General features: G+C 43.9%; 1 protein-coding gene across 4 annotated transcripts in view; it reads right to left on the bottom strand.

Moving 5' to 3' along the window:
- Window positions 1–17,409, bottom strand: part of PSD (pleckstrin and Sec7 domain containing) — a 765,102-nt gene that overhangs the window by 409,439 nt on the left and 338,254 nt on the right. The window lies entirely within an intron of this gene.

Raw genomic sequence — 17,409 nt, 5'->3', positions numbered from 1 at the left:
AGCTCTGAGCCCCGATTGGAGGGAAGGGATACCTCACTCAGTATGGAGAACAAGCACAGCTGTGGATAACAGTCACAAGCTGAGTGCTGCAGCTTCCTCCCATCACAATTTAACTCTAATTTAATGTGGGGAAAAGTTGGCAGCAGTGAGTCAATGCTGACAACAGAGAAACCAGGCAGCAAGGAGAAATGAAACTCAGTGCTTTGTCGAGAGACAAGTACACAGTATAGAACAGTGGTTCTCGCCTGGGGGTCAGGACCCCCTCGGGGTCGAAAGATGATTTGCCAGGGGTCACCGAATCCTGGGCTGTTCCTGAAGCCCGCCCCACTCTCCCAGCTTTTTTGCAGCCACCCAGCTGGGCTGTTCCTGGAGCCCGCGGCCGCCCACTCAGCCGCCCATTCAGTTGACGGCATGGCTGGGAGGCAGAGACTAGAGGTCAGCTGACTGGAGAGGAATGTGAAGTGGGACGGGCTGTTGGAGACCCTATCCTGATTTCGACATAGGTTTCACTGCTACGAGACACCACAAAGTCGGAGACACAGTGAAGTCAGAGACACAGTGAGTAACACTACCTGTGATTATAGTTGCCATTGAAAGTCCCCACTACAGTTCTCAGATCAGAAGATGACCTTGATCAGGAGCACCTAAGTTGGCCAGTCAGAACTCCCCCCAGCATTGCCACTCATCCCAACTCCCCGCCAGCACTACCACTCATCCCATTCCCCCCACCAAGGAGTAAGAGAAATAATAGAAATAGAGAATACATGGAAGGGAGAGGAAAAGAGGGGAAGGAACAAAGAAAAAGTTAGAGAAAGAATATGAGAAAGGGATAGGGGAAAAAAAACAAGAAATAAGGATAGAGAGAGATAAAAGGGAAAGAAAGGAGAACAAAGAGAAAGAGTGGTACATCCTAAAGGGGTTTTACTACTGTACGAGTGGAAGGGACTCGTAATGTCCGTGGGTTAGGGACGCAAATTACTTGTCTTGCCTTGGGTTCCGATGACCGACGCTATGAAAATAATTTTACTGTTAGGGGTCCCCACAACTTGGGAAATTTTATCAAGGGGTCGCGGCACTAGTAAGGTTGAGAACCACTGGTATAGATGGATGAGCTTCTTTCATATTTCATGTATGAGGTTTGCAACCACTTTACGGTAAAAGACCTTCAGTGATTAGTTCCCCCACCCAGCCCCCCATAATATTTAGCTGAGCCCAATCTCCATCCAGTGCTGTGCTGGATTTGGACATAGAGGTATTAGTCAGAGCCATTGGCTCTTGCTGCTGTCAATTAAATCCTGTGAGGAGGGAGTGGGTGCTGGATTCAATGGACACACAAATCCTGGCTCAGGAGTGAGCCCATACAAGTGCCCCATAACAAACAGCCTGCTATGGGGGCACTCCGAAGGGAGGAGGCGGCAGGAGTGCCAATGGGGGACCCCAGAAGAGGAGGGAAGGGCTGAACTGTGAAAAACCATTGCACAGAGCCAGTAAGTATAATATGTTTATTGTTATTTTTTTTTTTTTTTTTTATGTAACTGTTATAATCACTTTAATTTGTGATTTTTCATTAATGCAAGTGTTAGCACAAGAGATATTTTCAATACAGTTCTGAATTGCTTCTTGATGACATAAACATAAGCCACTGTAAAACTCTAAGATCAGATTTTGTTTACCAAAACAAATAAAAATCCAATATTAAAAAAAATATTTTTGCTAGTATCCGGCTCTGAAGCTATTCAATGCACAGACACTTGACCTTCTGAACAACAAAATAACAGTCCCTCTCTAATACAAGACCTGGTTCATCTCCTGACAAGTTTCTGAGCGCAATAGCTGCAAACATCAGATTTCACAAATCAGTGGTCAGTGTCATCTGAGGCTATTTTTATTTTATGTGCGTATGTGGCTGTATTTATTTGAGAGACTGTGAGCATGGCTGTGTGGGTGTATGCAAGAAAAAACATACACACTCATCCCAGCTGTGTAAGGATTGGGTGGCTGTGTGTAACAATATGACACATGGGAACAAAGCAGTTTGACATATGCTGAGTAATGTTTCCAGCTGCTGCTATTTACAAATTAATCCCACAGCTGTCTCCTGTCTGTAGCACCTATTACACGCAGACCTAGCAGAATCACAGGCTTTACACTGCTTTCCTTATGCTGCTTACAATTTTTAATCAACTCTTAATGAAACACGCTACAGAGATATGCAGCTCTTATTAGCTGTATAAAATCAATGTCATATATCTGTGTTATTATCTGCAGCAATTGCTGGTATTTCAGGCACTTGTTACCAGATGCGAAGAAGTGATGACTGAGGACCAATGACTTTTCATGTTCTTAGTTTATCTTGCATTCAACAGTTCTTTATTTTTTTCATGTAATATTGCATCAAATAAAAACAGAATTTTAAATTAGAACTTCACTCTCTCAGTCAACATTGACAATTATTATTCCTTATGTTGCTAGCATTGGTAAATAGATAGGAAAGTATATCATTTACTTGCCTTAAACTTTTTTTTTTTACATTTCCTTTTTTTTTTTTTTTTGTTTTAGAATTTTGTATTTATTAAAGTTTTTCAAAGGAAAATATGAGTTACAATGTCACAGTTATTACATAATAGACCGTAACATAGTGATAACATTTCTAAAAAACAGATGAGACAATGAAAACAATTCCTAAAGAATTGGCAAATAGGATCAGGCTACATACAGCAGTAGCACGAAAAACACAAAAAAACAAACAAAACAAAAACGAGAGGTAAATTTAACTCAGCATTACGAGAGATTAGGGACATCAGGGAGGGACAGTAAGGTAAATATGCAATACCATAGGAGAGGGGAGGAGGGAATGAAAGGGTGGAGGAGAAAGCAAGGGCGCCAATCTAAGTGTAGCAAATTAGTGAGTTTTAATACACATATAGATAAGGGTACTCACAAAAGGAAAAGGTCAGTAGGCATTGAACACAACAGTGAGAGGAGAGGGTCCCTGAGAGTAATTAAGAATGAAGGACAGAGGGATGGATCAGGGTGGAGCAGATATAAAAGTTGAACATCTGGGTGTAGACATTGTAGTCCCATATTCAGACTGGTCCCATGTTTGCCACAATTTAACAAAATTTGGGAAAGTGTGGTTGGAAGAAGCGTGAGGTACTTTATTCTCTGAATATCTGATATAGTGTTCAGGAGTAGGGAAGATGAGGGCGATTCCACTGATAACCAGCACATTATTATTATTATTATACAGTATTTATATAGCGCCAACAGTTTACGTAGCGCTTTACAACTTGAGGATAAACAGTACAAATACATTACAATTTGATACAGTAGGAATCAGAGGGCCCTGCTCCTTAGAGCTTACAATCTAAGAGGGAAGGTCAAGAGATACAAGAGGTAATAACTATGGGTGATGTGCTGATTGAGAAGATAAATGTACAGTTGTTAGGTGGGGGCCAGATAGGCTTCTCTGAAGAGATGAGTTTTCAGGGATCGTCTGAAAGTGGATAAAGTAGGAGAAAATCGGACGGATTGGGGTAGAGCATTCCAGAGGATGGGGGAGGATCTGGAGAAGTCCTGAAGGCGAGCATGGGATGAGGTGACAAGGGAGTTTGAGAGCAGGAGGTCTTGGGAGGAGCGAAGAGAACGATTAGGTTGGTATTATGTGACTAGGTTAGAGATGTAGCTGGGGGCCAGGTTGTGGATGGCTTTGTAAGTTATAGTTAGTATCTTGAATTTAATTCGGTGACTGAGTGGCAGCCAATGGAGAGATTGGCAGAGGGGTGTGGCAGACGCTGAGCGGTTTGTGTGGTGGATGAGCCTGGCAGCAGCGTTCATGATGGACTGAAGTGGGGATAGCCTATTTAGAGGTAAACCAATGAGGAGGGAGTTGCAGTAATCGAGGCGGGAGATGACCAGGGAGTAGATTAGAAGCTTTGTGGTGTCATTGGTTAGGAAGGGGCGTATCTTGGAGATGTTGCTAAGACTGAGGCGGCAAGCTTTGGATAGTGATAGAATGTGGGGTCGAAAGGTTAGTTCAGAGTCCAGGATTACACCTAGGACCTTGGCGTGGGGAGATGGGTTGATAGTTGAGCCGTTGATCTTGACAGGGAAATCAGGGGAAGTGGCACCTGAGGGAGGAAATATCATGAGCTCAGTTTTGGATAGGTTGAGTTTGAGAAAGTGATGTGACATCCAGGCTGATATGTCTGCTAGTAAGTTGGTAATGCGTGAGGAGACAGATGGAGAGAGCTGGGGGGTGGAGAGATAGATTTGTAGAGCGTAGAGATGCTATTTAAAGCCGTGGGAGGCAATCAACTGACCCAAGGAGGTGGTGTAGATTGAGAAAAGGAGAGGTCCAAGAACAGAACCTTGGGGGACCCCAAGGGAAAAAGGAAGAGGAGAGGAGGAAGTAGAGTTGTAAGTGACACTGAAGGAGCGGTGGGATAGGTAGGATGAGAACCAGCGAAGAGTACAGTCACGGAGACCGAAGGAGTGGAGTTTTTTGAGGAGGAGGGGGTGGTCCACTGTGTCAAAGGCAGCAGAGAGATCCAGGAGAAGTAGTACAGAATAGTGTCCATTGGCTTTAGCCATTAGTAGATCATTTGAGAGTTTAAGGAGAGCAGTTTCCGTGGAGTGTTGAGGGCGAAAACCGGACTGAAGGGGATCAAGAAGTTTATTCATGGTCAGATGGTCGCTTAGTCGGTTGTAGACCAGTCTTTCAAGAAGTTTGGAGGAGAAGGAGAGTAAGGAGATGGGACGTAAGTTGTTGAGATTGGTGGGATCCAGTGAGGGCTTTTTTAGTATGGGGGTGACTAGCGCATGTTTTAGAGAGTTTGGGAAGATGCCACAAGAGAGGGAGAGGTTGAAAATGTGAGTTAGAGAGCGTAGAATCGAGTCAGAGGGTGAGCGTAGCATTTGCGAGGGAACAGGATCCAGGGGGCAAGTGGTTAGATGAGTGCTAGATAAAAGTTTAGCAACCTCAGTAATAGTAGCAGGGTTGAATGAGGGAAGTAATGATTGTGTCTGTGGACATGGGGTGTTGCATGGGGGAGGTTTTTGCGCATTGGTGATCTCCTCATGAATTGTATCAATCTTAGTTTTGAAGTGATTGGCAATCTCCTGGGCAGTGAGTGAGTTGGTGGGTGGAGGCAGTGGAGGACAGAGTAGAGTGTTGAAGGTAGAGAAGAGTTGACGTGGACTGGATGAGAAGGTGTTAATGAGTGTGATAAAGTAGGTCTGTTTGGCAGTGTGAAGGCAGGAGTAGTATTTTAGGAGGGCAGATTTATATTGTGTGAAGTCTTCCTGGGTCTTAGTCTTATGCCACAGGCGCTCAAGAGCGCGGCTACGTTTTCTGAGACTTCTGGTGTCATCTGTTTGCCAGGGTTGTAGCAGTCGGGGCCTAATTCTGCGTGTAGTGAGGGGGGCAAGCTTGTCTAGGGAGGAAGACAGTGAGCTGTTGTAGATAAAAGTAGCTAGGTTGGGGCAGGACAGAGGTGAGATTTTGTCATAGAGGTGATCAGTAGCAGAGTAGAGAAGAGAAGGGTTGAGGTGGCGAAGGTTTCTACGTGTAATTGTTAGGCGGTTGGAGGGAGAAGAGGTGGAAGACAAGGAGAGAGCAAAACTAATAAGGTGGTGATCAGAGAGTGGGAGTGGATTGTTGGAAAGGTTGCATAGGAGAAGGCAAGGTCAAGGGTGTTGCCGTTGGAGTGGGTAGGAGCCTGTATCCATTGCTTCAGGTCAAGCGATGAGGTTAGACTGAGAAGTTTAGAAGTAATAGTAGTGTTAGTGTTGACAGGGATGTTGAAGTCCCCTAGAATAATTGTGGGGATTTCAGAAGAGAGAAAGTAGGGTAGCCAGGCAGAGAAGTCATCAAGAAAGGCTGATACTGGTCCAGGGGGCCGGTAGATGACAGCAATTCTTAGAGAAATGGGAGAAAAAAAGACGAATGCAATGTGCCTCAAAAGAGGAGAGTGTCAGAGAGGGAGGTGGGTGAAGAACCTGATAGGTGCTGCATGGGGCTAGAAGGATTGCCACTCCACCTCCCTTCCGTCCACTTGGTCTGGGGGAGCGAGTCCAGAGAAGGCCCCCATGGGAGAGGGAAGCAGGAGAAATAGTATCCGATTCATGAAGCCAGGTTTCAGTAATGGCAAGTAGGTTAAAGGAATTAGTGATAAAGAGGTCGTGAAGGGCGGTGAGTTTGTTGCAGACAGAACGTGCATTCCGCAGGGCACAGGAAAAGAGGGGGCTGGTTTTGGAAAGAGGAATAGAGACCAAGTTCTGTGGGTTACGGCTCCTGCCAGAGGGTGTAGGGGGATGGGAGCAATGGGCAAAGACAGATGATGGTGGCCCAGGGTTTGGGGATATGTCACCAGAGATTAGGAGAAGCAGGAGGGTGAGGGAGGTAATGTGGGATTGTGATTTATGTGAAGGGGCATGTCTCAGAGTACTGGAGGTTTTATCAGTGTATGGATGTAGAATGAATGAGAGTTGGTAGGAGCAGTAGTAGGGAGAAGACAGAAGGCAGGGTGATATGTATAAGCAGGCGGGTGGAGAGGGGGGGTGAAGGTAAGAGAGTTTGAGGAGAGAGGAGAGGAGTGTTAGAAGCAGTGGTAGAGAGTGCATGTTACAGAGCGGAAGGAGAGCCTATTAGAGAGACAGGGTCACCTGCAGTCTGTTAGCTGCTTTCCAGTGCAGATTGCTGTATTTGTTTGCTTCGTGCAATCGCTGAAGTGCAGAGATTGAAGTGCATATCACTTGTAGAAAGAATCACTTAGAGAAAGAAGCCTTAACGATAGAAGCCCCTTCAATGTGCTCCCCGAGCAATGTGCTTACCCCTTAAGGATGCTCAAATATATACTGTTATAAGGGTGGGGTTGAAGTTCGTTAATTAATCATGAGTGACTATAAGAATGCCTAACAATCAAAGTGGACTTTTTGCTTCAAAAGTCAGAATAGCAAGAGGCCAAGATAAGATCAACACATAAAACTTAGGTAAGACAGTCCAGAGCAACAAATAATGTCATGGTTGTGCGCACAGGGCAACAGATAGAGAAGGCCACATACCAGAGACACACACACATACAGACAGCAGGCAGATCCCAATTTCAGTTAACGGTGGAAGATGTGGGTGAGCTGACACATACCAGAGACACACACATACAGACAGCAGGCAGATCCCAATTTCAGTTAACGGTGGAAGATGTGGGTGAGCTGACACATACCTGTAAGAGACAGAGAAGGAATGATCAGGTGAGCACAAAGGAATGGTTCTCCAAGCAGCCAGTAGAACATGAGAAATCAGCTGTTTAACTGGCTTTTTTGGCAAATATGCGTTTAAAGCCCAAATAATACCCAACGACACGCAAATAGTGCAATCCGATTTGGTGAGGGTCACAAGATATGAATGCACCAGGAAACCAACCTTGGTCCTTTATGCACATCTCCTCAGAGTTTCCTCTCCAGATCTGTCAAAGCTCCGGCAGCGATGGACACAGGATGTCCCGACACTAGACTTTGAGGATTGGGAGGACATGTGGTATTTCCCCTTCAAAATCCTGGTCTCACTTCAAGACCGTCTCATGCAATACAAAATACTACATCGGGCATATCGCACCCCGTATAGATTGCATAAAATGAGAACCTCCCTGTCCTCGGAGTGTTGGAGATGTACTGGGGATCCAGGTGATTTTATACACATTTTCTGGTCCTGTCCAGCAATTAAAAACTACTGGTCAGAAGTACTATCTGTAATACAAGAAGTGGTGGGAACAGATATAGCCCCAACCCTGCAGATCTGCCTTCTAGGTTTAGTGGAAGAATTAGCCCCCAGGATGGCAGAGAGAACCCTCATAGGACTCCTGCTCTTTTATGCAAGGAAAACGATCACTCTCTGCTGGAAAAAACGTGCCCCACCATCCATATTAAACACATGTCAATAACGTACTACCACTCTATAAGGAAACCTATCAAAATAGGGGATGCCCCAAAAAATACAATAGAGTGTGGGCCAAATGGCTAGCTGAGGCCTCCACGGCAACTGCAGACTGAGTGAACAGGAACACAGGAACATAATACCACTCTACGGGAGAAAGTGATACTGATACATTGGCTGATTTTTTGGTAATGTAATCTCTGATATGGGTTTATTTGATATCTAATATTGTCCCTTGGGTCTCAACTGATAAATCTGATCCTGAAATACTTTAATTGAGCAGGAGCCAATACCACACTAGGTTTGTATGTTGTTGTTCTTTTCTTTCGGACGTGCTACAGCTGTATGATATTAATGCTGGATGCAACCCAATGGCAGGCTGGCACTGACTCCTGCGTGGGTCTATTCCCAATGCTGTGGCAGGTTTAATGTTATTATTTGTTTGTATGTCTTATACTCAATAAAAAGAAGAGGACATTAGATGAAGGTGGGGGTGGGGGGTCATGGCGAAGAGAGAGAGAGTACTTCTTGTAAGTGGTTCGCCAAACCTGCATAGTAAACAACATAGGAGCTAAACAAAAGTGTTTCAGAACCGGATCAGTAAGAACGGGTGGAGACCATACCAGGGCACAAGGGGGTACAGGATAAAGGGAACCCATTTCGATCTCTGACCATCTATTGGGGGCATATTGGCTTGTTCACGAAGCAATGGTGCGTGTGTGTGTGTGGCATAATAGTACTTAATATATATACAAGAGGGTGCAAACGTCTAGTGCATTACCACCAAAACCTTTTATCAAAATCATAAGACAATGTTATACTCCCAAAGGCAAAATAAAATCAAACTTAGCAATTGCACCACTCCAGCAAGTGAGATGGGCATCCCTACCGATATCACGCGGTGAAAAAGCTTATGCCTTTCAGGGGACAGACCCCCTTCCTAAGAGCTATTCCAAGCTGACAGTGTACCACCATTTATATGTTTGCACATGGAGGACATACCCCCCTCAGTGAGAAAATGGGCGGGGGCAATTAACACCCCCTCCACACTTGCACACCAGTCCCCTGGAAAAAACAAATAAAACAAAAACAGCCAAATAGCGTGAAAATCTGTATAAATCACACAGAATTTTAACGGCATACCTTTGCCATCATGTCAATGTGCCAAAAAAAACCTCCAGCCACCCCCAGAGAGACTCATCTGCTATTAAACTCTCATGCAATTGCTGAAGATCCTATCGCACAGAGAGTGATGAGTCACTGAAACGCACGTTTGGGGTTGTGGGAAGCAAAGGCAGAAGCACGGAACTGGATTTGATTCGCAACCGGAACCGGCTGTTGGAACACACATCCATGGAGCGCACACTTACGGGTGAACACCACGAGTGTGTATGCCAATGCGGGAAAATAAAAAATAAAGCAAAAGATAATAAAAAATATAAAAAAAAAAAAAATTAAAAATTATATACACACACACGCGCACACAGTATCTCACAAAAGTGAGTACACCCTAGAGCTGCACGATTAATCGTTAAGAATCAAAATTGCAATTCTTTTCCCTTCCCGATCTTCAAAACAGCATTTCACGATTTTTCTAATAAGTGCAGAGAGTTCTCACAGCTGAAAAAGAAAAAAAATCTAGGCAGCCTGCCAAGTTTTATCACAACATCGGGATAAGTTTAAACAAAGTAACAATTCTTAGGTCAAAGGAGTAGATGAGGGAAGTTTAACCACTTAAAGCGGAGTTATGCCGAAAAAAAAAAAATTAAAAGTCAGTAGCTACAAAAAGTGTAGCTGCTGACTTTTATTAATCAGACATTCACCTGTCCCACGGCCCAGCGATGCGGGCATACGAAGCCCCGCTCCTCTCCCCCTCCTCTCCATGGCGTCGGCATTCTTACTGTGGGTGCCAAGCTGTGACTTCACAGTTGGGCACGCACTGCGCATGCACGAACAATCTTCTGGAACCTGTGACGTGTCTCAGTAGATTGCAGGGAGGGAGGGGGGAAAGGTGAACTTCCTTCCGGCGCCACAGAGCCCCGGGAGGAAGTGGGAGCTGGATGCCTCTAAAAAAGAGGGTATCCTCCCCCTCCCTCCAAAAAATTACATGCCAAATGTGGCATGTGAGGGGGTCACAGTCACTTAAAGTGGAAGTTCCATTTTTGGGTGGAACGCCGCTTTAAAGGTTAAACCTTTTTCTGGCACTTGCTGCTTACACGTTATAATCAATATTTATTGCTAGAAAATAACTCAGAACCCACAAACAGTATTTTTTTTTTTATTAGCAGAGACCCTAGAGAATAAAATGGTGGTTGTTGCAATATTTTACGTCACACTGTATGTGCGCAGCGGTCTTTCAAAATGCAATTTTTTTTAAAAAATACACTTTAATGAATTAAAAAAAAAAAAATAAACAGTAAAGTTAGCCCAATTTTTTTGTATAATGTGAAAGATGATGTTAAGCCAGGAGAATCGTGATCTTTATTCTGATTACAAAGTAAAGTAGTGAGTGTAACTTGTATAACAGTGTTAATTCGCTGTCCCCTCAAAATAACAACACACAACCATTAATGTCTAAAGTGCTGGCAAAAAAAGTGAGTACACCCCTAAGTGAAAATGCTAAAAATTTGGCCCAATTAGCCATTTTAATGTGACTCATTAGTGCTACAAGGTCTCAGGTGTGAATGGGGAGCAGGTGTGTTAAAGTTGGTGTTATCGCTCTCACTCTCTCATAATAGTCACTGGAAGTTCAAGGTGGCACCTCATGGCAAAGAACTCTCTGAGGATCTGAAAAAAATAATTGTTGCTCTACATAAAGATGGCCTAGGCTATAAGAAGATTGCCAAGACCCTGAAACTGAGCTGCAGCATGCTGGCCAAGACCATACAGTGGTTTAACAGGACAGGTTTCACTCAGAACAGGCCTCGTCATGGTCGACCAAAGATGTTGAGTGCACATGCTCAGCGTCATATCCTGAGGTTGTCTTTAGGAAATACACATATGAGTGCTGCCAGCATTGCTGCAGAGGTTGAAGGGGTCGGGGGTCAGCCTGGGAGAGCTCAGACCATAAGCCGCACACTGCATCAAATTGGTCTGCATGGCTGTCGTACCAGAAGGAAACCTCTTCTAAAGATGATGCACAAGAAAGCCCACAAACAGTTTGCTGAAGACAAGCAAACTAAAGACATGGATTACTGGAACCATGTCCTGAGGTCTGATGAGACCAAGATAAACTTATTTGGTTCAGACGGTGTCAAGCCTGTGTGGCGGCAACTAGGTGAGGAGTACAAAGACAAGTATGTCTTGCCTATAGTCAAGCATGGTGGTGGGAGTGTCAAGGTATTGGGCTGCATGAGTGCTGTTGGCACTGGGGAGATACAGTCCATTGAGGGAATCATGAATGCCAACACGTACTGTGACATACTGAAGCAGAACATAATCACCTCCCTTCAGAGACTGGGCCGCAGGGCAGTGTTCCAACATGATAACAACCCCAAACACACCTCCAAGATGACCACTGCCTTGCTAAAGAAGCTGAGGGTAAAGGTGATAGACTGGCCAAGCATGACTCCAGACCTACACCCTATTGAGCATCTGTGGGGCATCCTCAAACGTTAGGTGGAGGAGCACAAGGTCTCTAACATCCACCAGCTCTGTGATGTTGTCATGGAGGAGTAGAAGAGGACTCCAGTGGCAACCTGTGAAGCTCTGGTGAACGCCATGCCCAAAAGGGTTAAGGCAGTGCTGGAAAATAATGGTGGCCACATAAAATACTGACACCTTGGGCCCAATTTGGACATTTTCACTTAGGGGTGTACTTACATTTGTTGCCAGCGGCTTAGACATTAATGGCTGTATGTTGCGTTATTTTGAAGGGACAGCAAATTTATACTGTTATACAATCTGTACACTCACTATTTTACATTGTAGCAAACTGCAATTTCTTCAGTGTTGTCACATGAAAACGTTTAATAAAATATTTACAAAAATGTGAGGGGTGTACTCACTTTTGAGAGATAATGTATACATATATATATATATATACATACAAAGGACTAATTTAAAAAAATAAAAACAAAAATGTAAAAAAATTAAAAAAAAAAAAAAAAAACAGAAGAAAAACCAACCAAAAAAAAAAAAAAAAAAAAAAAAGAAGAGGGAAAAAGGGAGGAGCTGAGAAAAGCAAGGGGGCAAATTTGTGTCAAAGTGTCCCCAATATACCAACACATCATAACATAGAAAGCATAGTGGTAGACTCTAAAATCACATAATGATATATGATGTGGCATAGAAAAAAATATTCACAAAATATGAAGAAAAATACATACAATACCTAAAAAAATAGATAAAAAATAGATAATGCATAGAAATCTACATGAATATGCATTTGTCTCAAATACAAATCAGAAAATAAATAGTAATGATACTAATAAAACTGAGCTGTTATATACAGGGTATGTGCACAACTAGACTGATGTGTGCACATACTGTATATACCAGCTCAGTTTTATTAGTATCATTACTATTTATTTTCTTATGCATATTTGTTTCAAATACGCATATGTATTTTTCCTCATATTTAGTGAATATTTGTATTGTCTATGCCACATCATATATCACCATGTGAGTATTTTATTACATGATTCTAGAGTCTACCAGTGTGCTTTCTATGTTATGATGTGTTGGCATATTGGGGACACATTGACCCAAATTTACCCCCTTGCTTTTCTCTGTCCCCCCCTTTTCTTGTTGGTTTTTCGCATCTTAATGCTTTATATTTTGTTTTAATTATTTTTATTAATATTTTATTATAAATATATGTAATACATTTTTCAATATTTTATTTATACATATATCTATATATAAATATAGATATCTCTTTTTCTATTTTTTGCTTCATTTTTGATTTTCCCACATTGGAGTACACACTCTCGTGGCGCTCTCCCGGTTGTGGGTTCCAACAGCGGGTGCTGGTTTGGAACCAAAAGATTTTTTTTGTTTTCAAATCTTTTATTTAGTCAGAGGGTATGGCCCAAGGACACAACACTGTATAAACATAACGTCATAGTTTACAGTACAACCCGTTGTTACAGCAACATAAATATTGAGTACAAACCAAGAAGTACATTGTTCAATATGATGAGTCCATGTACTAACTCAAATCATTTTCAAACTGTTATAACAAGAGAAGCACCTCTGAGCCATGGATACATGAAACAAAGGAGAAAGCAGAAAATATTAAGGAAACAGGAAGAGGAAAAAGAAGATGAAGTAAGAGAACAGGGCGAGGATAAGAGAAGGATGAGGGAAGGAGGGAGAAAAGGGAGGGGGTTATGGAGAGACAGAAAATGTGGAGTTGTGAATTATATAGACCATATTCGAGTGACATGTGTGGTACCTCTGGGGTATCACAGGTATCTAAAGTCAGGAACCAAAGGATCTTGAGATGATTGTCCCGCCTATATCAGTAGCGGCTGGTGCTCAAAATTTTTAGGGGGGCACAAACTGAAAAAAAAAAAAAAGCATCAATTGCAGCCTCACTGTGCCCATCAAATGCAGCCACTGTGCCCATCAATTGCCACCACTGTGCCCATCAAACGCAGCCATTGTGCCATCAAAGCCACTCTGCCATCAAACAAAGCCACTGTGCCATCAAGCGCAGACACTGTGCCCATCAAGCGCAGACACTGTGCCCATCAAGCGCAGACACTGTGCCCATCAAGCGCAGACACTGTGCCCATCAAGCGCAGACACTGTGCCCATCAAGCGCAGACACTGTGTCAAACGCAGCCACTGCACCCATAAATTGCCTCCATTGTGCCATCAAACGCAGCTACTGTAACCATCAATTGCCGCCAGTGTGCCCCATCAATTGCTGCCAGTTTCACTTCAGCCAATCAGGTGACAGGTAACCAGACCCGGTGCACCTGATTGGCTGAGAGGTGGGTCAATGTTAGAGAAGAGATTTATATGATTCCCTAACACAGCACTACGTAAGAAGCGAACGCACAGCAATGCGCCCGCTGTTTACCAATTTGGAAGCCTATTAGAACCCATGGCTCGAATCAGGATGCCTATTAGAGCCGACGGCTCTAATCAGGCACTTCCAAAAACATCCATGCCGCCGTGATTCAGATGCCCAGCTCCTGACAAGGGGCCGGACACCTGAATAGGGGGCGGCAGCGGCGACAATAGATGCATGAATCTATCTATTGGAGATTGACGGGTGCAGGAGAGAGGGGGCGGCGCTCCTGCACCCTCTATGCACACACCGCCACTGTCCTATATTCTGCCCTGCTATGATGCTCTTCCGGTTCCGTGCTTCCTCCTTTGTGTTTCAGGGGACTGGTGTGAAAGTGCGGAGGGGGTGTTAGAAGCCCACGCCCATTTTCTCGCTGAGGGGGGGTATGTCCCCCATGTACAAACATATAAATAGTGGTACACTGTCTGGTTGAGATAGCTCTGGGGAAGGGGGGCTGTCCCCCGAAACATGTAAGCTTTTCCACCATGTGGCATCGATTGGGATGCCCATCTCACTTGCTGAGTGGTGCAATTGCTAAGCTTGATTTTATTCTGCTTTTCTGAGTATAACATTGTCTTATGAATTTAATAAATGGTTTTGGTAGTAATGCACTAGGCCAGTGATGGTGAACCTTGGCACCCCAGATGTTTTGGAACTACATTTCTCATGATGCTCATGCACTCTGCAGTGTGTTTGAGCATCATGGGAAATATAGTTCCAAAACATCTGGGGTGCCAAGGTTCGCCATCACTGCACTAGGTGTTTGCGCCCTCTAGTATTTGTTTTCTGAAAATTGTCCAGTCCGAGGAGGGCTCCATCGTTGAAACCATTACGTGCCATAGTCCCTGGGTGAAGGTTCTTGGTCTGAGCGCTGGATGGTCTTTTCACTATAATAGTACTTGATGATATCAGGGGCCCCAAACCACCTTGAGATTGAGGGGAAAACACTACTGAGCCTGCACTAGAATGGGCCTTGTTGTGCCACATAAAGTTAAGAAACCAACGTTAGAGAAGTTTTAGCTGGGACAGGGAAGGGTAAGGTCTCAAAAAGGTAAAGTCATTTGGGTAGTATAGACATTTTTAGGACATTTATCTTTCCCAACAGATAGAGTAAACATCCCATTGCTTCAACATACTCTGGATATCTTTGAAGAGAGGAGGGTAATTATCGGTAAATAAAGAAGAAGAGTATGTAGGTGTCAGGTTCTTTCCTAAGAATTTAAGGGACTGAGAACACAATCTATAAGGGTATGCTTGTTGTAGTATAGATAGAAGTTTGGGAGGGAGGAGAATAGAAAGGGCCTCAGTTTTTGATGTATGGACTTTGTAACCTGAGAGGGAGCCAAAAACGAACAATAAGTAATGCAAGGACGGAATCAATGAGAGGGGATTGGTTATGGTCAGGAGGATATCATCCTCAAAGAGTGAAAGCTTGTATTCCCTCTGTTGCACCAAAACCCCCTTTATGTCCTGGTAAGAGTGAATGGCCACAGCCAGGGTTTCCAAACACAAATAAAAGAGAAGGGTGATAAAGGACACCCCTGTCTGATGCCATTAGAGATTAGGAAGGAGTGCGACAGGAAGGCAGACAACTGAACTTGGGAGGTAGGATGGGAAAACAAATGGATTCAAAGGTCCTTTTTTAGATGCTTTGAAGGCTAACAAGATAGAGTAGCAAACATATAGTGCTAGGACAGCTTGTCAAAGGTTTTCTGTGCGTCAAGACTTAGGCTACTTTCACACTGAGGCGGCGGGTCCATTAGCGGTAAAGCGCTGCAAGTTTAAGCAACACTTTTCGGCACTTAAACAGCGCCCCAAGAAGGGGTTAAAAGCGCCTCCGTTTCAGCGCTTCTGAAGAGCTTTTCAGGTGACTTTCAGAAGCGCTGCCCGTTCATTGCAATTGGCAGGGGCACCTGCCCCAAAGATGCTGCTTGCAGGACTTTTTTTCCAGTCCTGCAAGCGCACTGCCCCAGTGTGAAAGCACTTGGGCTTTCACACTGGGGAGGCATAAGAGGCAGTTTTCAGATGCTTTACAGGCGCTATTTTTAGTGCTAAAATGCCTGAAAACTGGCTCAGTGTGAAAGGGGTCTTAATATGACCACCGGGCAGAGAAATTGATTCAGTAGGCCAATAAGGTCAATGGTGCGTCTGGTATTGTCCTCCTGCATGTCTAGCAGGGACAAACCCAACCTGGACTTTCTCAATTTGGGGAGCAATTGGGTCAGTTGATTGGCTAGGATTTTCGTGAAGATCTTGTGGTCGGAGTTTAAAAAAGTGCAAAAGGTCTGTAATTATCAAGGATGGATGGGTACTCACCTGGTTTAGGTATGACAGTGATAAAGAAGAACATAAAATTGTGAATGTGGGACCTTACCCTCAAGAATGGAATTATATAAAGCCAGCATATGTGGGGCTAAGATATGGGAAAAGCATTTGTAAAAGGAGTAGGGAAGACCACCTGGGCCTGGAGACTTATGTGACGGGAGATGCTTAAGGACTTGTGTCAGTTCTTCCGGGTAAATAGCCGCATTCATTTGTTGTAAGCTAGTAGAGGTCAGTTTTGGGAGCTTAAAAAAAATTGTCAAAGGCTTCCTGATTAAAAGTAAAATTATTTTTAGGGTTAGGCAATTTTATAGCTTTTGGTGGAAGGCTCCGAAAACTTTTGCCTTAGTCTGGTGGCAATATGCGGGTGTACAGTCTGAGTAAGAAAATCAGGGAAATAATGAAATAGGTGAGCCACCGTGGCAGATTGTAAGAGCTGCCTTTCTGAAAGGAGTAATTTGCCCAATAAAGTGGTTCTCAAGGCGTTGTTATCCTTTTTTAAGCGAGAGCCCGTGGAAATACCGTATATACTCGAGTATAAGCCAAACCGAATATAAGCCGAGGCACCTAATTTTACCACAAAAAACTGGGAAAACTTATTGACTTGGAGTATAAGCCTAGAGTGGGAAATGCAGTAGCTACTGGTAAACAGTCCATCCACTGTAACAAAGCTCCGCCTCCTCCTCGTCCGTGATAGACGGAACAGTGATTCAGTTTCCCAGCATTGTATCAGTGTTCCGTCAACCACGGACGAGGAGGCGGGGCTTTGTTGCAGTGGACGGTCTCTGAACAAACTGCGGTTGCGGACGATACAGGGGGACGTGACACAGCGGGAGACCCTCACTCAAGTATAAGCCGAGGGGGGCTTTTTCAGCATATAAAATGTGCTGAAAAAGTCAGTTATATACTCGAGTATATACAGTACATTGGCACCTAGAAAAAAGTCTTATGGGCCTCCCAAAATGTGGTCTCCTCCAAGAAAATAGAAGAATAGTCAGACTATGTGAGCAGGCCAATTTCAGAGGACACAACGTTGGTCAGAAGGGAGGCAGAAATGAGAAAATAGTCCAACCTGAAAAACATTTTGTGAGATGGAGAATCAAATGTACTGTATCTTGTTTGCTGGTGGAGT

This window comes from Aquarana catesbeiana, linkage group LG08, assembly GCF_042186555.1.
Source record: "Aquarana catesbeiana isolate 2022-GZ linkage group LG08, ASM4218655v1, whole genome shotgun sequence".
NCBI classification, from domain to species: domain Eukaryota; kingdom Metazoa; phylum Chordata; class Amphibia; order Anura; family Ranidae; genus Aquarana; species Aquarana catesbeiana.
This window is presented reverse-complemented; position numbering and strand designations above follow the sequence as displayed.